Raw genomic sequence first — 22203 nt, forward strand, 5'->3', positions numbered from 1 at the left:
CATTCTATTTTGTCATATCTCCAATTCTATAATCCTCCAGTCTGTCCAGTTACTTGGGCTAAGTATCCAAGTCCTCTCAAATCTAGAGTCCTATTTTGAATGCTACCCTGGTAGATGAGATGGTGGTGTCTTCTCTTTGCCTCAATCAGTCCCTTTCATGAGATTAGAACTTTGTTCCACCACCTCTAAACACCAAAAGCCCAGAAATAAAATATCTTAAATTAGATATTCTTTTGCTGCTTATCTTCTTCCTGGTATCTTTAATCAACAACAATATCCACAGTTGAGGGAATAAGGACTATCAATAAGATAGAAAAACCAAGAACACACCACCACCCATTAAACAGGATTGCCTCTGCTCCATCAGTGTCTCCCTTCTCCTACCTGATTAACACACCGGAAGAGACCTGTACTTGCTGCTTGGGGCTTCTTTTCAACATCTTGTTCCTACTGTTGTCAGTCACGTTGCATTTCCAAGGATCAGGTCCCCTCTCAGTTACTCTTCCCACTGTGCTCTGTTTCTAAGGAAGAACTCTCGTTCGTTAAAAATCTCTTGGCAGTCTCCCTGCTGCTATGAGGAGATATTTTCTGTTTGCTGGCAGCTCCTCCAGCCTATTCTAACATACTGCCCTCTGGCAGAGAGGAGAGTCCAAGCTGAGGAGGACAGTCTACAAGACTGTAGGGACACACACAGGCACACACATGTACTTTCTCATTCTCTGATTAGTGAGTCCGTGGCCCAGCCAGGCAGAGAGACAGATGGACAGGAGATTTTGCAACCAGGAAACCAACTCAGCTCCCATTTACCTTAGTGCTGTGTCATACAGGGTGTGCCACTCTAAAGAGTCTATACATAGAATTTAATCTCACGTAAACAATAACAAATGCCGGGCAAGAGGAAAGGGACACCTGGGGAACACATTAGTGCCTCCTTCTCCACAGCCAGGAGCAAAGAGGAAATGCCCCTCCTTAGGGAGTAGGTCTGCGTGGTTCAGAGCAGAGTGGTCTAGGAGCTGGGGGAGTGGAAGGAGAACTGACTTGGGCTATCGCCTCACTGAGAGGTCTGGAATTCTAGGTGTGGTTTGTTCGGTGAGTCCTTGGGCGTCCTGAGGCATTATCACTTGACCGTGCCATTCCTTCTCTTCCTATCTTAGGAACTAGGAAGACTGCCTCTCTCCTAAGGACAGTGAAGAATCTATTATCAAAATACTTGTAATACTATAATATTTGAATCTAAGTATAGGTATTCCTGTGGTGGGGAAAAGGAAGAGGGAGACCTAAGGTAATCATAAAGCTAATGTAGGTTTTGAAACTCCTTAGACTTGAACTAGGTTTGATTTGATAGCCAAAGTATTCCAGCTGTCATGAGGTCTCTAATTTGATGACCATGTTGTGGAAAGGAGATTTAAATAAGATGGACCAAATGGCATAAAGCTATAAAATCAGGCATAAACACTGACAGGATGCCAGATAGTATCATCCTTATCAACTAGAGGAAAGATGGCATATCTGCCTCATTTCTTCTTCCCCTAGATTTCTCAGCTTCTTGTAGCTGATTCCACTAGTACTACCTACCTGCTGCTAAGTTCCACCCAGCTCCAGACCCAATCCCGCTGGAGGCAGTGAGGAGGTCAATAGTCTCAGCTCCCTCCTCCCCATTCTTCTCACCATACTCCCGATTTGGAAAGAGGTAGTCATGCTCCATTTTCACAAAGTCTGTCCAGTTACTCGGGCTAGGAATCCAAGTCCTCTCAAATCCCTTTCATGAGATTAGAACTTTGTTCTATATACCAGTAACTGAGCGCCTGCTATAAATACTCCCCACAGGCCTAATGCCTAAATACTGACCACCAGTCACCCCTCTCCACATCATTCCCACTCCTCAAGCCTGGATCCCTTGCCCCTGCATCCCACCAACCACACTGAAAATCCAAATTGCTAATTGTTGCCTAAAGACCCTATAACTGAACTGTCCACCTGTACCTAGAGTCCACCTCTACAATCTAGTTTGTTTATCTCAAACCATTCACTCCAAGAGCACAGCCGCATTCCAAGCCATTCACTCAGATGTAAAATACTTAATCATACAACTTCTTAAATATATTTCCCTGTGAAGGAGAAGTACAGGACTCTGGAAAAAGGTGAAAAGGGAAGGCCCAAGTTGGCCTTGGGAAAGGGGAGTCAGGGGAAACTTCCCTACGTAGGTGGTATTTAAACTGAGACAAGAGATGGGTAAGAGTTGACTAGATAAAGATGGGCACAGAGGAAGAGGGGAAGAGAGGACTGGCCTGGAGTCAGGACTGAGCTTAGACGTTCTCAGAACTGTAAGGTCAGTGTGGCTGGACAATAACAGGAGAGGGGATAGTAGTAAGTGACAAACACTGCAGAAGTAGGCCGCAGGCAGACCATATGCCCCTTTTAGGCCCCATGAAGCATTGTTTTATTCTAAATGACACTGGACATGTTTTAAGTAGAAAGTGGCATGATGAGTTTTGTGTTTTAAAAAGATATTATTGGGGAGAATGGATGTGGCTCAAGCAGTTGAGTGCCTGCTTCCCACATGAGAGGTCCTGGGTTTAGTTCCCAGTGCCTCCTAAAAATAAAAAAACACACAAACAAATGAAAAAACCAACCCAGGAAAGCCTATGTGGCTGAGTGGTTGAGAGTCGCTTCCCACATACAAGGTCCTGGATTCAATCTCTGGCCCCAGTACCTCAAAACTAACTAACTAAATAAATAAATCCTTAAAAAAAAAAAGATATCATTGGAACTAGTCAGCAATAATAAGGAGCAAACATGCAATAATTGAATCAAGCTTAAGGGCATTCTGCTGAGTAAAAAAAAAAGTCTGAAAGGGTAACACATCATCTGATTCCATTTATATAATATTCTCAAGATGACAAAGTTAAAGAGACAGATACCACTCTACTACTTTTGCTGTTTTTGTGTATATTTGACATTTTAAATAATAAAATTAAAAATAAATTTTCATTAAGAGGGAGGATGTCTCAAATTATTTTTGAATAGCTGGCAATGGAATACTTACTATATAAATCTATTGAAGTTATGTTCACAGAAATTTTTAATAACATGGGGAATTTTTATGCTAATAGGATAAGTGGAAAAGCAAATAATAAAAACGTATTTACAGAAAGAGCATAACTATATTGTTTAGGGGGAAATACAGGTGCAGAGGAACCCCAAAGAGAAGTGTAGCGGAATGTTACAGCAACGTAGGTGAAGGCATGATGATTTTTCCCTCTCACTGCTTTTATTTTCCAGATTTTCTGAATTGAGCCTTAATTATTTTATAATTTAAAAAAAAAGAAAGGGAAAAGGGCTGCAAGGCAGAAAACTGTAAAAGCAGAGACAGCAATGGAAGAAAATACACTGAGGATGACAGAAAAGACAAGAGGTGGGGGTAGGGGGGAATCTTCCTAAAGGACTAGTGATCAGAATTGAAGATGAGGTAAATGTGGCCACTCTCACAGCCAAACTCAGCGTGTAGATGTGATGCATTCCCCCCAGCGTGGGACACGACACCCGGGGATGAGCCTCCCTGGCACCGAGGGATCACTACCACATACCAGCTGAAGAAGCAACTAGAAAATGACCTCGAATTAAAGATTCAATGCGGAACAGCAGAATATACCTGTCTACATATAATAACATGACTTCGGGAAGCGGTTTGACCTAATGTAAGGGGGAAATGGAAAGGAGAAATGAGATTATAAGGCTGTGAGTCTCTAAAAAAGAGTCTGGAGGTTGTCAGAAGGAATACCCCTATGTACAACTGAACAGAGTCTAAGAGACAGATAAGGTAGATACAACCCCAGGTATTGGTTCTTTTGAGGGATAAAGAGACCCACGGGTTCTATGGTCATGGCAGAAGGGGTTCACTGCCATGACAGATGGCCCTTCTTTGGAGCTGGTGTTTCTGCGTGATGGAAATGGACTCAGAGGGGATCTCTTTTCACAAGACTTGCATGCTACTTTATTGGAATTGTAGTTGGTGCTGGGTTTAAGATATATGTAGGGGATTTGAATCTCTGGACTGATAATATGACACCCAGGCCCAAAGCCTCAACAGACTTCAGCTCCTACACTTTGACTTATTGGACTTACTCCACTCAGCTAACATGGAGTTGAAGAAGGTCAACCACCACAACATGGAGCCTAGAGTGTCTACAACTAGAAGCGGGAAGAGTGCATCCAGTACCCATGTGGAATCTAAGCCCTCACTTGACATAGGTGTGCAATGGACACAACCAATCCAATGTCCACAGAGAAAATGTGGAATGGGTGTGGGAACGGTAGCCATGGGGGCTGCTGGGTGTGGGGAACGGGAGGAAGAGATGAGATGTGGAGGCGTTTTCGGGACGTGGAGTTGTCCTGGATAGTGCTTCACGGACAATTACGGGACACTGTAGATCCCCCCAGGGCCCACTGGATGGAACGTGAGAGAGTCTGGGCTATGATGTGGACCATTGACTATGGGGTGCAGTGATGCTCAGAGATGAACTTACCAGGTGCAATGGATGTATCACGATGATGGGAGAGAGTGTTGCTGTGGGGGGAGTGGGGGGCGGGGGCGGTGGGGTTGAATGGGGACCTCATATATATTTTTTTAATGTAATTAAAAATAATAATAATTAATAAATATTAAAAAAATCAATTAAAATGAAAAAAAAAAAGAATTGAAGATGAGGTAGAATCACTAAATCAAGATTTATAGTTTCAAAGAGAGCTTTCTTGGCCTAAAGTCAAGGTGAAGACGTAGAAGTTAATGAGTTCCTCCCAGTTGCTTGTTAAAGGCATGATCTATCCAACCTGGGAGAGGGCCAAGGCGGAACCGCCAAGAACAAAGTTAGTTTATCATCTCCACTAAAGTGTAGTGCAGAAGAATGAACACAGACCGGAGTCAGATATGTGGGATAAATTTATGTGAACCTTTTGAAGCCTTGGTTTCCTAATCTATATGACCGAGATAATCATGCCTGTGCATTTGTATAACATAATTACTTATCAGACCAAAAGGCCTCCAACTTTGTGTTCCTAAATTTTCCATTCTGCTTGAAATTCTCTAACTTTGATTTCTATTGCTCCACCACAATGATCTCAAGGGAGCACAGCTTTGCTTCAAGGCTCTGTCCCAAATGTGGATAAAATCCCTTTTCCTCTTAACACAGATGTGATGCAATGAAACTGCCAAAAGACTTACTAAATGTGAAGAGAGAATAGTTGGGAAATAAATTTAGTGGGCAAGAAGTGTAGAATCTGTGCATGTGCATGTTTTGTCCTGAGTTTGCAATTCCATCAATGCCTTAATACATTTACACTTGCAGCCGAACAGCTGGTCCAACCTCAGTCATCTGCTTTTGTGCTTTATTTCCCCTGCTCTGAACTTGTAAGCACAAGAGAGTTGCTGTTTTAGGGTTCTTCTTTTCATATGGTCTTTTATACCTTTCATGGTATAAAAAAAGCATGCATTCTTGGTCTTCAGCTCACTTCCAATTTCTTTTTTTTTTTTGGAGGTAATGCAGGACCTCATACAAAGGAAGCAGGTGCTCAACCTCACTTCAAGTCTCAGAAGCATAACCTAGTGATTAGCCCATTTCTGAAATCTAAGAGACCTGTCTCTGCTACTAATTAGCTGTGTATTCCTAAGTACTTAACCTTAATCTCTCCCAAACCTCATTTTTCTCATCAATAAAATTGCTTTATAATATTATCTTACTCATGGAACCATTGTAAAGATTAAATGATATAAAACATAGAAAACATATAAACTATACCGAGCACATAGTAAATAATAGCAATTACTAGTATTTCTTTTATTCCTCAATCTATGATATCTTCAAGTGACCTCTCCTTTTGTGTAAGACCTTCATCCTATGCAGAATTAATATCATAACATAGTACCATAATTGAACACACAAGGGAATGGATGTAGCTCAAATGGTTGAGAGCCTGCTTCCCATGTATGAGGTCCGGGGGTCAATCCCCACTACTTCCTAAAAAAAGAACCCACATATTTCTGTACATCACATAGAAATAAGAGAATAATTTCCTGAGATTTATATTTAATGTATGCTTAAAGGAAATCTTACTTAGGTTTCTAGTACAATTTTCTCACTCTCCTTTTGCAAAGTTTCTGATTTCTTTCCTATCTTAAATTTTCAGCTGTTTTGTTTTTTTTGAAAATTGCTTCATAGTTTTTGGATTTGAAATACCATATACTATAACTGAAGTGAAGATAGCAGATTTTAGGTTTCTTTTCCTAGACCCTAATTCCCAAAACTTAAGCTGGTTCTACTTGGAGTTTTTTTTAAAAAGCTCAATAGCCGAGAGCATATCACAGACCAGTTAAACCAGAATCAAACCTTCTGGAAATGAAAATTAAGCACTGGGATTTGTTTAAAAATCTCAAGGCAATTCCAATGTGCAGCCATATATGGGGACTCCTGCCTTAAACCCTTATCATCATCTTCCTTTCTTAATCCAGGGGAAATTAACAAATTAATAGATAAGGCTCTAAACTGGCAGCTACCATCCTAGAATTAAACTCTCTCCATCTCTGGCCTTCTATGTAACTTTGGGCACGCTTCATCATTTCCCTAGGTCTTAATTCCTAATCTATAAAATAATGGCTCATAATCCTTGTACTATCCAACCAAGAGATATTGTGACAGGACAAATGAGATAAAACATATGGAAGGACTTTATAACGTTTTAGAATAAAGTATTTCATAAATCCAAGGTAGAATTATCACTCACCCCCAACACACACACACACACACACACACAGTTTACACATGCCCACTGCCTTGTCTCCTGAAGTATCCTTACTTCCCATAGTTAAAGCTTTTCTATAGTAAATGATTTTGGAATCTGTTGTACTGTTATTGAGGCTCTGGTATTGCAAAGAATTTCAGCCAATGGTACTCATTGCTCCATCATTTTTCTCATCTCTTCTATCATTTCTTGTTATTTTTATGGAAACAAACGTTAATCATCTAAAAAGAGGCAATATGAGAAGCACTTTGGAGAAAAATCTGAGACTAAATGAACTTTAAATAATAGTATTCCTACCACCAGCACAGGCGCCAGTATAGCGAGGCCCTGGCATTAATTTTCACTTTGGCTTGGCTGCCTCCTGCCATGAAATTCACCATGTCTTCCTCATCTAGATTATTTCCCTATAGGAAGTTCTAGGAGAAATGTGTGGTAAAAGGAACGAATCCTCTCCTGTAACAGGCAAAGCAGTCATGAGATCTCAGTTCTGGCTTGTGACCAATTAACATCTCTCTGCCAGGGAGTTGAATGTGAAAGGTTCTGAAATGTACAAAGAGCACTACAGATATAAGGCATTCTCATTCTCTATTGACTCCAATGGGAAACTATTCAAGAATACAGAACTATGAAGAAACCAAGGATAAATAAAATATATTTACATACAAGAGAATTCAGAAGTCAAAAACCAGAGGAAGTCAGACAACAGAGTTTTTGCTCTATCCCTTTAATTATGCAATTCAATCCTTTCTACAGTTTCTTCAGAACAGATATGTAATTCAGTCCTTTTAGAAGAATCTCTATTCGCTCTCTGTCAACAGAAAAAGGCAAGATGTAAAGAAAAATCAGGAATACTAAGGGCCCTCTTACAAAAATGCAGAAAGTTGTCTAAACCAAAGGAATATGATACTACTAGAAACAATTGCCACCCTTTTGGATTCTTCATTTATCCTGGGAATAAAAACATGGAAGCAACATGGATTTTTACAGAGTTGCTACTTTTTAAAGTAGCAATAAAATAAAGATATTGCTATTTTTAAATAAAGATAGCAAAAAAAAAAGATATCTTTAAATCATGAAAGACAAAGATCATGAAGTTCAGTGTCTAAATTCCAGAGGAAAGCAGCCAAAGTCTTCACTTAATGTTTATTTAAATTGAACAACTAAGATATATGAGGTGTTGCTCACCATTGCTTGCTCTAGTTTCCTCCTCCCTATGCCACCTGGAACATATTTTTGGGTCTTTTTCCAGTACCCAGGTAAGAAAGTTAAATTCATGTCATATCCTTGATCCATATCATTGCTCCCACATTTTCCAGTCAAACCAGTCTCTTTCATCACAGAGCAGAGTTCAGATAATAAAACAAGTAGAGCAATCTGCTGGGGACCTCACCCTGCTCTGCTTCTCCTAAACTGACATTTATGCTCAGCACAAGCTTCCTTGATACTATTTTTGGGTTGTTTTTTTTATTGTTGTGTGGGGTGTTTTTGCTTCTACTACTGCCTAGGACAGTTTACTGCATCCAGTTTAAATGAGGACAAACATTTATATAGTTCTCACCATGTGTTAGGCAGTATACTAAGTGCTTTACATATAGTAACTCATTCAGTTCTCACAGATGAAGAAACTGGGGGACAGAGAAGTCAATTAACCTGCTCCAGATCACACAGCTAGTAAGAGTGAAAATGGGATTTCAACCCAGGTCATTTGCTTTTAGAGTCCATGTTCTTAAACATCATACTATACCCTTTTCATGTGGTGCAAAATTAGAGCTATCTTTAAATATTGCCTTTGTTTCTTTTTAAATTGAGCTATAATTCACATACCATGAAATTCACCCTTTGAAAGTGTACAATTCAAAGGATTTTAGTATACTAACAAAGTTGTACAACCATCACTACTAATTTTAGAACATTTTCACCAATACAAAAAGAAACCCTTGTATCCATGAGCAGTAACTTTCCATTCCCTCCCCCTAGTCCCTGGAAACCACTAATGTACTTTCTGCCTCTATGGGTTTATCTATTCATGACATTTCATATAAATGAAACCATACAATATGTGACCTTTCATGTTTGGCTTCTTTCACTTAGCATAATGATTTCAAGGTTCATACCTGTTGTAGTATGAATCATTCATTCCTTTTATGGCTGAATAATATTCCACTGTATAGCTATACTATTTTTTTACTATCCATTTATCAGTTTTTTACTATCCATTTATCAGTTTATAGACTTTTGGGCTGCTTCCACTTATGAACAATGTTGATATGAACATTCACATATGTTTTTGTGTGGGTACATATTTTAATTTCTTTTGAATATATAGTAGGAAATTGCCAGGTCATATGGTACCTCTATGATTAACATTTTGAGGAACTGCCAACTGTTTTCCAAAGTGACTGCATCATTTTACATTCCCACAAGCAATGCATAAAGGTCCCAGTTTCTCCACATCCTCATCAACAAATGTTAGTCTGTCTTTTTCATTATAGCTATCTTAGTGTGAAGTGATATCTTGTTGTTTTGATTTGCATTTCCCTAATAACTAATGATGTTGAGCATCTTTTTATGTGCTTATTGGTTATTTGTGTATCTTCTTTGGAGAAATGTCTTTTCAAATCCTTTGTCCATTTTTTAATTGGGTTGTCTTTATATTGTTTAATTGCCAAAGTTGTTTATAATTCCTGCATACTAGACCCTTACAGCATAAAAGATTTGCAAATATTTTCTCCCATTCAATGTGTCCTCTGTTCACTTTTTACAGTGTTCTTTGAAGCACAGATTTCTAATTTTTATGAAGTCTAGTTTATCTAGTGGTTTTGGTTTTGGTTTTTGGTTGCTTGTGCTTTTGGTATCTATGAAATTATTGCCTAATCTAAGATCACATAAATTTACACTTATATTTTCTTCTAGGAATTTCACAGTACTAGCACTTACATTTTGGTCTTCAATCTAATTTGAGTTAATTTTTGCATATGATGTGGGATAAGGGCCCAACTTTATTCATTTGCTGTGGATATCCAGTTGTCTCAGCATCCTTTGTTAAAAAAGACAATTCTTTCACCCACAGAATTGTTTTGACTCCCTTCTCAAAATTCAATCAACCATCACATATGGGTTTATTTCTGGAGTTTCAATGCTATGTCATTGGTCTATATGTCTATCCTTTTGCCAGTACCACACAGTTTTGATTACTGTAGTGTTGTAGTAAGTTTTGAAATCAGGATGTATGAATCCACCAACTTTGTTCTTTTTTTTTCCCTATATATTTTTTGGCAATTCTGGGTTTCTTGTACAGTTATTCCCTCCACATCACACGGGTTTGGGGTGCAGTGCCCCTGTTATCTGGAAAGTCCACATAAAATTTTTTGGCCCTCCCTACATACCAGAAAAGAAGTGTGATTTTTTTTTCTTTTTCTTTTATGAGGTGTTTACAGCACCTTATTGTAAAATTTGGGTGAAATATTTGTTCATAGGCTATATGTAGGTCAATATTCAGTGAAAATGCTGTATGAAAAAGAAATAAAAAATTAAATATGAACATTTTTTAAAAGGAAATAAATTTAAGAAGATTAATACTGAACATATACTTTATTTTAGTTTTAGTTTTTCTAAATTATTATGTATTTTATTTCTTATGTTTAAACCCATCACTACTATCTCATTGTCCTATTAATTGAATTTGGCAATATACTTGGCTTCATTTTTTAAGAAGTTTTGGATCACAGAAGGGTTCAACTATGGCAAGAGAGGGGCACTGGTGTGGGGTGTCAGTGATGGAACATACATGAGAGGAAGTTCACCTGGGTGTACCTATAAGGTACATAAATATGTTCAAATTTTCATGGGCATTGCTACAGTGGGTAGAGATTCACACAACAACTGAAAGAATACTGAATTCCCATCCTGGGGAGCTCTGCCACATTCTCTAATTGAACAGTAGCAATCCCCCATGTACAGGGGCAATGACCAGTGAAGAAGGATGGTCCATTGATTGCTCCTTGATATTGACATCTATGTTTATGAGCCTTTTGCTCTTGAAAATTCAATTTACCCTAGTGTTGTAAAGTGCCTAAGAGTTACCTCCTGAGAGCCTCCATGTTGCTCAAATGTGGCCATTCTCTAAGTCAAACTCAGCATATAAATGCATTACCTTCCCCTCAGCATGGGACAAGACTCCCAGGGATGAGCCTTCTTGGCACTGAGGGATTACTAACAAGCACCAGCTGGTGATGCAACTGGAAAAAAAACCTTGAATAAAAGGGGGAAATGGTAAAGCCAAATGAGTTTATATGGCTGAGAGACTTCAAAATGAGTTGGGAGATTGTCAGAGAGGGAATGCTCAAGCATGCCTCAGCATGATTTCATAGACAGCCAAAGTATATACTACCCCAAAAAGCAGGACTCCTGAGAGCTACAGAGACACCCAGTTCCTACGGTCATGGCAGATAGCTCCGGAGTTTGGTGCCTTGCCTATGGGCCCTACTTTGGAGTTTGTGCTCCCAAGTATGGCAGAGTTGGACTTAGATGCGACTTCTCTACACATGCCCCTTCTGTCCCTTTTACTGAACCTACAGTTGGTGCTGGACTTGGTAGGTGTATGTCCAAGAGACTTGAAACTCTGGGCTGTCCATGTGACAGCTTGGCCCTGAGCCTTGGCAGACTTGCAATACCTACTCTCGAGTTCATTGGACTCACCCAGGAAAACTAACAAGGAGGTGAGGATGGACAACCACCACACCAAGGAACTGAAAGAGTCTACAACTGCAAGCAAGACAGTCCCATCTTTGAGCTATATGGGATGGAAGCCCCCTCTCAATTAGAGGTGGACTGGGCGTCACCACCCCAGAATCCTCAGGATTGGAGAATAAAATACGGATTAGAGTGGATTTATTGGTATTCTACTATAGACTTATTTTGATTCTAGCAATGGAAGAAATTATATCACTGATGTGGAGACACTGGTCACTGGAGTTGCTGAAGGCAGGTAGAGGGGAAAAGAGGTGAAATATGGAAGGGGGGAGGTATTTTGAGGACTTGGAATTGTCCTGAATTACATTGCAAAGACAGATACAGGACATTATATATCCTGCCATAATCTACAGAATGGAGTGGGAGAGAATATAAACTACAACGTAGACTATAATACATGCTGCATGGAAATGCTTCAAAATGTGTTCATCAATTGCAATGAATGTACCACACTAATAAAAGAAGTTGTTAATGTGGGAAAAGTGGGAGGGGTGGGGAGTGGGGCATATGGGAATCCCTATATTTTTTTATTTAACATTGTATATAATCTATGTATCTTTTAGAAATAAGACAAATATATTTTTAAAAATACTGAATATACTGCATGTATAGCAAAAGATATTTTTTTAAAAAATAACCAGTGTGTAGGACAACAGTTCTTTTACAAGTTTAAGAAAAAAAATTTATAGCTGTTGATTTATGTTATTAAACAGTAAAATACATACTATACAGGTAAGATTATATGTAACACTACATATATTATATGCATTTATTAATTACTAAGCTTTTTTTTTGTTCTAAGTACCAGGGACTGGGGATTGAACCCCAGGACTTCACATGTGGGAAGCTGGCATTCAACCACTAAGCACATCGGCTTTCCTAAGCTGGTAGTATCATTTATCACTTGTTGTTTGTTTTTTTCAGGAGGCACCAGGAACAGAACCCAGGACCTCCTGTGTGGGAGGCAGGTGCTTAATTTCTTGAGCCACATCCATTCCCTAAGCTTTTCAAGAAATCTTTACATTCCCAGGCTTTGTGTGCTATCTGCTGGCATTCAAGTTCTTTTCACAAACTTTAACTTTTTACTTATTTTAAATTTAAAAAAGAAATTGTGCATATTTATGGTGTTAAAGGATAAAATATGTTGATATTATACAATACTATACATATATTTTATTCATTTATGAGTTTCCAAACTTTTTCTGTGTTGCCTGCTGGCCTTTGCCTGTCATCTGCAGCTTCCACAAAACTCCCCCAAAATTAACATTTAATTTCTTAAGCTGACCCATGATATATCAAAACCATGATGGGGAAAGTCACAATGCAGAAGGGATAACTGTATTTCCATAAGAATTTTAGGATCAGCTTGCCCATTTCTGGAGGAAAAAATGCTGGAATTTTCATAGGGATGGTGTTTAATATGTAGATCAATTTTGGGAGTACCGCTGCCTTCACAATATTAAGTCATTCAATCCATGAACATGTATGTCTTTCTTTTATTTAGGTCTTTATTTCCTTTCAGATTATTTTTTGTAGTTTTCAGTGTGCAAGTGTCTTTTGTGGTTGGTGATAGCATTACACAATCCACGGCCTCCAAAGGTTAGAACAAGACTTATGTTCGATTTGATGAGACCAGAATGTTCTGTCTCTGACAGAGTCAGTCCTAGAACAGATTGGATAATATATGGCTCCTAGAGGCTGTCCAGACAAGCTATCTAGCCTAAGTAACATGCAGAATTATAAGGCCACTCTCTTAGTGTCAGGACCCAGTTCATTTTCCCTGACAACATGGGGGTGTTCTAAATTTCTCATGTTATTATGAATTGGGACTAGAAAGAATTCCCAAAGAATCTATATCCCTAGCATCCTATCAACATAAATGCTCATATCTAACATCCTACAGAGAACCCTACCCCCTGAGCACCCAACAGATGTTTGAGGTTTAAAGGAAAGTCACAAGATTGTAGCTTCCAACTCCACTGCTAAACCCATAACTCAGGTATGAAGATGTCAGGGTTTCCTTCTAGCACAGAGAATTCTATCACAAGATTCCATGAACTTCTTTCTGTGAGCGATTTATCTCACTTATTATCTGAATACCTATAAACCCACAATCTGTCACCAGTTATGGCCTTGCTGATACTATCAAATCTTTCTTGCGTATCTGTTTGTAGATAACCAAAGCTCATATTTTCATTTTCAAGTCAGCCTGGCTGTTTTCCCAGGCAATGTTAACTCAATGAATTAAAATTTTAATATTAGCCCAAGGGAGGAAGACTAAGAAAGTTGAATGTAGTGCTGGTGAAAGGTGGAAGGGAATGTCTAGATAATTATAAATCCCATTTTGCTTATCTGGAGTTTTTCCTAATCCTGAAAACTGGGAATACTCTACAAAATTATCTTCATTTCATAATAGAAAATCATTTCAGAATAATCCAACCTCATATTGTATGTGGAAACTGAAGTCTATATGAAAATGTCACACCGTGGGGCCTCCTGACCATGGATGAATCCATTATTAGATTATCCTTAAGAATGGAGAATGGGTGAGAAAAAGAAAGATAGGGAGTGAAACTGAGGATACTAGGGGTTATGGGAGCTGCTGGGGCTTCAGGGAGGGATGCAAACCCAGCGAGCTGAACTCTGAGTGATAAAAAACCACTCCATTCCTACACTGTAAATGCAGTAACCTCTCCTTACCCTTTGTGCCACTGTGGTCACAACTCCCTGCTAAAAATATCAAAAACAAACAAAAAAACGACACTGTCTTTCATTTCTTACACTACCTGATAAGCATTACTATGAAATGTCACACATGCTCCACAAATACCATGGAACTCTAGACATGTAAAGCCAGAAGAGCCCTTTAAAAGCAATGAAAAATCCAGACCCCATAACTTACAGATGAGGAAACTGAGGCACAGAAGTTAGGGACCTTCCAACAGTTAATTAGCAATTAAGGTAAGACTAGCATTATGTGTCTTGCATTTTCATATGGTACTTTCTCCACTACAATTTCCCACCACTCATCAAACTGAATGGAAATTGAGCCTCTTTTTTTTTCAGTGAAGTCAAGATAAGAATGAAGGGCAAGATCCTGGTTTTTGGAATTCATAATGTGCATATATTTTCAGTTTCCTTTGCTTGCCAGGGCTTTGGGATATACATGTGGCTGGACTCACTGCTACCCTACACAAGCCTAAGGTTGAAGGCTGGAGACTATAAATACAGGTGTGTTTTTTCCCATTACTGACAGCTTTAAAAATATTCAGTGGATATTCTTTTCCCTTCTTCCTTCATCAGAACTCACTCTGACTCCTAATAAGAAAGCCCCAAGATGCACTAAAGGCACTGAGCAAGGCTTATGAGGCAAGACCAGTGGTAGGAGACAGGGCAGCCGTCTGGTTTCAGACCAGACTGGCTGCATTTACGGCATCTGGTTACAAACTTCATGGAAAACCGGGTGGTCAAGATAGATTTTTGGCATTCTCTTGATCCCCTCTCCTTGTTCCTTGAATCACAAACCAAGCCTGTCACTCATACTACTCAAATAAGTCCTTTCCTACTGCTGTGGCCTCTAACTGGCTAGAAGCAGCACTAAATTTGGGATCCAAGCTAAAGAGGGGTCATGCAACACTTGGGCAGGGGTCAACCACGAGCTTTCCTTATCGGGGCCAAATCAGCCCAATCTAACTTGAGAATCTTTGGAGAAGTTGGTCCTAAGCCCCTTTTTCCCTGACATAAACTAGAAGTAGGTTTGACATATAATTGGTCCTGATGGCTGATTATTGTCAGAAAAAAAGGCTTAGGATCAACTTCTCTGAATCCCAGATTATCACCATTCAATTGGTGATAATCTGGAATATAGCATAAATGGTGACTCAGGGAGCTGTGCAACACAACACTATGCATTAATCCAAAGACACAGTAATATGGTTAAATCATTCAACATCTGAGGGCAAGATTTCAGAAAATAATTTTGAAACTTTCACCATAAAACTACCTGACTTAAAATATGAGCATTTATATGAATATTATTGAGATTTTCCTATGGCCATAATGTACATTTTGAAACATTTTTAAAAAATTAAACCTTTAGCATTTTCTATTTGCTACTATTTGCTCTTAACTAGAATTATAATGAATTTAGGCTAGAAGTTTATAAATAAAATAATTTTCATGTAGATTAATGTTTTGAAATAGCACCATCATTGCAACACATTCTATTACTTCAATAATTTTAGCAATCACTGTTAATAATACAAAGAAGATTGGGCAGTTTACCATGGATCAGGCCATAAAATGGTAATAGCTATAGAAGAAAAACTTAAAACAGGTTTTGTTTTCATTTACAAATCTTGACAGTAGTTTAGTCCATAAAATTATAGTTTCAGATCTGGAAAATGCAATCACTATCTTCAATTTATTTTGACTATGTCAATTGTCAAGAACTGTCTATCTACATGTCTTGCTACCACAGTGCCAAGAAGGCTTATTATAAACGAGAAAACATATCGAGTTAGGGGCAGGGGAAGTTGCTTAGAAGGTGGGTTGCAAGTTAGATGGATGGGGCTAGAGAAGGAGTGAGCATCAGCAAGTCCTACTGTTCCCCATTTAAAAAGAGGCATTCACAACATGATGTAATTGGAATCAATCCTACCCAATTCAGCCGAAGGTACAGGGTAGAAATAGTAGCAGAGAAGGCTACCTGAATTAAGGAGGAAGAGCAACCTCGGAAAATGAGGCTGAGGTCGAGGGATGATGGGATTCCCTTCACTCCTTGCCCAGTGGAGACTGTCTTCCCCAGTAAACTCGAGCCTCTCTCCTCATTATTATTCTGGTTAGAAACTTGGCGAAATTCTGAGATGTTCAAACACGAAAGACTTCCATATTAAACCTGAAACAATCACCAGAGATTTCCCAGCCTACTCTTCATTTTCTCAGTAAAAAATAGAAGAAACAAAGAAGGACTTGCCTTGTTCTTTGTTCACAAAAAGAAGGTAGGACCTTAAAACAGATTTCAGGTCCCAGGATTCAGGGCAGATCTCGTTCCACTCCACCTGATGCCTGTGAAATTTAGGTGAGTTTCCTTTGTGCATATTCATTTCCTTCTACACTTGTTTTGCCCATTAGAAACTGTGTTCAAGACATGATGTAGGAATACAGAGCAGAAGTGTCAATCTACTTATTCAGTACTTATCAATTTGCCTATTATTATCTGTTCCTTCCCAATCAGATAGTAATTTCCTTGAGGGCACAGGCATCTTTTTTATTTCCCTCATTAGCCCCAAGGTAGGCAAAGAGCAGTAGCCTGCCTAAAGTGTTAGGGACCTGGAGACCAGCTAAGCCTAGGCTGGCAGGGAGGAAAAACATGAAGTGACAGAATTAGAAGAAAAAGCATGAAACTTTCATGAGAACAAGAATGTAGGAACTTTGGCAATTTTTGTTCATAGCTGTATCCCTAGCACCCAGAATAGTGACTGAACGTATCAGGATTCATATGCATGCTGAATAATTAAATAGCTAAATACTCCTATAAAAATAGCACTGAATTTGAAAAAAATGCTTAAAAAATAACTTATACTAATTATTTGGAAGTAACTGTGCATAAAGGACTTAACTAAAATGCTAGAAGTATAAGGAGGGACAAAGGGATAATTTTTAATGGTGTTATATATATCATGGTGACGGGGTTTCTGCTGAGTGGGAAACATTTCAGTTCTATCATCTATAGCCTGCTGCTTTTCTCTATAAAAGGAATACAAAGTACTTTTGCTATAGCAAGCGAAACAGTGATCCCTCAAAGTAAACGGACAATGAACTCAATAAAGGGAACCCGGTCAGAGAAAGCTCAGGTGTAGCAGAAAGAAAAATCCCTTCCATCCCCACTAAAGATTCCTATGCTCTAATCCCCAGAACCTGTGAATATGTTGCATGGCAAAAGGGAATTAAGGTCGCAGATGGAATTACAGTTGCTAATCAGCTGACTTTAAAATCAGGAGACTGTCCTGGATTATCCAGGTGTACCCAGGGTAATCACAGGGTCCTTAAATGTGGAAGAGGGAAGCAAAAGTGTCAGTATCAGAGTGGTGCAGTGTGAGAAGGGTTCAAATGGCCATGCCTGGCTTTGAAGAGGGAAGGGAGCCTAAGCACTCACACTCTGGCTGGCTGAGATGTGGCGGAGATTCTGGGACACTGAGGAGGAAAGACAAGGTTCAGCCACAACTCCTACAAAGTCCTGTTTCAAGGTGCATTTCAATTTGGGCATTCTGCACATTACAGCAGCTCAACTCCTTAATTTCTTCAACTACTGAGGGCTCTCACTAAGTAGTGGGAAATAGTGGGAAGTCTGCGATGAAACTCAGATGGAAAGAAGATTGATTACGGAAGGAGGTAAAAATCCCAGGAGGAGGTATGGGAAATGAAAGAGAAAGGAAGCGTAGAAATGGGGATGAGGTTGCAGGATTGATCATGAGAAGGGCAAGACAGATTTGGAAGAAAACAGGAATTCTAGCCCACAAGGAACAGCATATCCTACTCTACAGTTTTTAAGCACTGCACATATATTACCTCATTTAAATATCACAGTAACTCTGGAGGGAAGAAGGTTATCACTTACTCTTTACAGATGAGGAGGCTGAGAGCAGTGAGCCCAGCGCCCATGTCCAACCGCATGTAACCTTCCGGGAGGCCAACAAGCAATTCCTTTACCGGCACTGTTTCTATCCTCCCTCTCCCAGTGCCCCTTCTCGGGAGTAAAGAATGGCCCTCTTCCCTGGGTTTTTCACCAAACCGCTGAGTCAGGTTTATTCTCTTAAAGCAGAAGCCAAAAACCTCAAGATGCCTGTTCCAGAGAAATCCATATAGGTGAATCCATCTGGCTAGTATAGTTTGTTCACATAAAATACAAAGAGCCAGTCACAACTGTCCCACTCCCAGCCTCCTCCCTTTTTTTAATTCCCCAACTTCAAAGTCCAGTACAAGCTGCATCACGGCTAACCCCTACCACCCTTTATTCTCTCAAAGTCCCCGTTCACTACCGTGTCCCTCCTCCGGGCCCTCTGGTTTCGGATGGAAATGGCCCAGCCAGGAAAAAAATATATATATGACAGGTTGGGTAGGGCAGTGGGTGCCAACCTCAAGGAAACGCTTTTCTGTCCCTCCTTCCCGCTGTGGGGCGTGGCCGCCAGCAAAGGATGGAGTTTGGGCAGGTTTCCCACAAAGGGAAGTGTGCGGGCACTGCGGTTTCCGGGACTCACCACACGCCAGCCAGCAGGAAACCTCTGCTGAAACTCTAAACGCTGGACTTGGGGTGCGCGACATCCTCACTTCCTACTCTAGTGACAGCAAGGCGGTCAACTGTAAAGAAGACCCCATTCAAGAGGAAAACGGAAAGCCATGACAAGCGGTAACAGCGCCACCTCCTGCTTCACCCCATAGCAGCTGCCTTCATTGGTGCTGCAAACAGGCAGGGTTGGAACTTCAAGTTGATTAGTCCCCTCCACTCCAAGCCCTTGCAGGGGACAAGATACTTTTTACCATTGTTGCTACTTGGGGAGCCTATAAGGAATAAGTGGAAGTAAAAACCCCAAGAGTAGGTAATCAGTCATTCATTTAGCATATGCTCTTTAAACACCCATTATGTGCTGGGCTCTTCTGGAGATAGAGTGGCAAACAAGGTAGTTATGTTACCTGCCAACATGGAATATGCAATCATAGAAAACATCAATAAAGATCATAGCTTCAAATTACATATTATAATATGTAATACAAATTCCCGCAAAGAACTATAGATCATAGAGTACTTGAAGAGGTGACCAGTTTGTTCAGCACTAATAACATGCCAAGCAGAAACTAGCATCTTTTAGAGCAGAAAGAATTTGGGTACTATGTAAGGTGGAGGATTTAGAGATGAAAATACTTCCACTCTCTAGAGTATCTCCCATTAAAATATTGATTTCTTTCCAGAGCTCTATTAAAACAGGATATGTTACCAAAAGAAGAGAAAAAAGGAAAAAGCATGATGAAGTTTCATCAGTCAATTGTTCCCCTGTGTCAAAACTGATTAATAAAAGCCAGGTTGGGAAGCAGACATGGCTCAACTGATAGAGCTTCTGTCTACAATATGGAGGGTCCAGGGTTCGATCCCCAGGGCCTCCTGACCCGTGTAGTGAGCTTCCCCCCTCGCAGTCTGCCATCGCGCAAGGAGTGCCGTGCCACACAGGGCTCCCCCATGTCGGGGTGCCCCATGCACAAGGGGTGTGCCTCATAAGGAGAGCCACCCACGTCAAAAAAGCGCAGCCTGCCCAGGAGTGGCACCCCACAAACGGAGAGTTGACGTAGCAAGATGATGCAACAAAAAAGAGATGCAATTTCCCAGTGCTGCTGGATAACACAAGCGGACATAGAAGAACACACAGCGAATGGACACAGAGAGCAGACAGTGGGGGGGGGGGAGGGGGAAGGGAGAGGATAGAAATAAATAAAATAAATCTTTAAAAATAAAATAAAAGCCAGGTGAACTGACCTGCGCTTTCTATCATTTAATTCCCTCCTCTACTGTCCCAATCTCCCTAATCTCCTTGAGGAAAGTATCTGTGGCTTACTCATTTATGTAATTCCTGTAGCATATACCTGTTAGACTGTCAATAAAGATGATGTACAGAATTTTGTTTAAAAATCTGATTATTGACAAGGATCCATTATAGTGATAGAAGTTATAGCTCCTAAGGCCTGGGAAAAATATTATATATATATTTATATACATATAAAATATATATTATTTACATATATCGAAGAGAGGGGAGGCAAAAACTTACTCTCCAATTATACTGAAAAATTCAAATAACTTATGTTTTTTTTATTTCTGAGGTAGAGAAGACATTGGAAATTATAATGCCCAGACATCAAACATCCAAGCACATGCTATAGAGTCCTCATATATATATGTGTGTGTGTGTGTGTGTGTGGCTGGTTCCACACATATAGTCAGGGATAAGGTTGCCAAATAGCTATTATTTCTCTTTTTTCTCCAAGTATTCATTCTCTTAAAATTTCAATTATGACCTCCATTTCAAATTTCTGGCCCTCTGACCATCTTTAGCACTGTTTCAGTCCCACATCCCTGCCAGATGATTATTTCTGCCTTGCTATTAAAATAAGCATTATTGAGTGCCCATTATCTATTCTACCCTTATTACACACTGAACAGCAGGAAGTCCCACTTACTACACACTGGGGATCTTTTCTTTCTCCAGTTTCCTCCACAAGAACCTTAACTATCAGTGATCCTGCTCCCCTCTAAACTCCTATAATATTAGCCCCTCCATTCACTTGTTATTTAGTGTTTTCTCTCTTTAACGACTCTGTGGGAGGTGAGTGGGGAGGAATTAAGCTTGAAGTCTGGTCAGATGTATGTTTCTGGAATCGTTTGCATGGAGAATGGAGGATCCCTTAGGAAATCGTTCATCATAAGGACAAAGAGTCAGAGCATGAAAGCTTTGCCCAATATTAAGAATAGTAGGGTTTAGCATTGTTCCTGTCCCTCTAAGTCTTTTGGCCAAGACCCCATAACTTATAACTAAGTCCTAGAGATAGGGGACTGTAAGTAAAACTGTAGAGTTATCTCACTAAAAACAGTTTTTCACTGTGGTTACACAGGTAGTATTGATTTGGAACTGTTTCAAAGGAATTTAACACAAAAGTGAGACAGATGGGTTTTTTCCAACTTTATGTGACAACACTGCCCAACCTGGCCACAGGAGGGCAGCAGTGCCCATCATTGGAAGATAGTGCCACAGGATCCTGGGGCTTCCCTGGAAGGCTCACCCTGGCACAGAGAAACCTTGATGAAAGATGTACATCGTCAGCAGTAGGGACTCTGTAGCAATGCCAGGAGCTGAGGGAACAGCAGACATTGCCAGAGGCGACCTAAGCCAGAGGAGGAAAATGATGGACATTATGTAGTCCATCTGGGGGATTGTGCTGAAAATGTACAAGATTCCCTGACTGCTTTGAGGATTCCCAGAGAGAATTGTGGAAGGGATCTTTCAAGAAAGACCAGATATCCTGCAAGTAATTAAAGGTAGAGACAAGAAAACGTGGGTTATATTATCAGTTTGACTCCACCTTTACCACATGGTGTGTCCTAGGGAACATGGATTATGGATATTGAACTTTCCAAGGATATATCGTTTCTTTGTACACTGTGCACCATTTTTGTACTGCTGCTATAATAAGTTATCACAAACTTGGCTGCTTAAATAACACAAATTAATTTTCTTACAGTTCTGTAGGTTAAAAGTCCAACACAGGTCTCCCTGGGCTACAATCAAGGTTTTTGGCAGGACTCTATTCCGTTCTGAAGGCTGTCGAGGAGAACCTCTTTCTTGCTTTTACCAGCTTCTAGAGGCCACCAGCATTCCTTGGCTCATAGCCCTCTTCCTTCCTCTTTAAACCAGCAGCAGTGGGTCAAATCCTTCTCACATCATGTCTCTCTGACCATAACTGGAAAAAGCTTCTCCATTTATAAGGATTCATGTGTTTATTAGATTGGATCTGCATAAACAATGTGGGATAATATCCATCTCAAGGTCAGGACCTTCAGTCATAGGTACAAATTTCCTTTTGCCATGCAAGGTAACATATTCATGGGTT

At 39.9% G+C, this 22203-nt stretch overlaps 1 protein-coding gene across 3 annotated transcripts in view; it reads right to left on the minus strand.

Annotated features, from left to right (window-relative positions):
* STYK1 (serine/threonine/tyrosine kinase 1) overlaps nt 1–18663 on the minus strand; it is a 52633-nt gene extending 33970 nt beyond the window's left edge. For 2 of the 3 annotated variants that reach the window (XM_023591649.2, XM_023591642.2), the window contains exon 1: nt 385–747. The gene's annotated coding sequence lies outside the window, so the exon portion shown is untranslated. Of the gene's footprint in view, nt 1–384; nt 748–18166; nt 18392–18587 lie in introns of those variants that run through there. The other variant, XM_058282798.1, reaches the window with a different exon arrangement.
* Between the last annotated feature and the right edge of the window lie 3540 nt (nt 18664–22203).

The sequence above is a fragment of the Dasypus novemcinctus genome, chromosome 20, assembly GCF_030445035.2.
Source record: "Dasypus novemcinctus isolate mDasNov1 chromosome 20, mDasNov1.1.hap2, whole genome shotgun sequence".
NCBI lineage: Eukaryota > Metazoa > Chordata > Mammalia > Cingulata > Dasypodidae > Dasypus > Dasypus novemcinctus.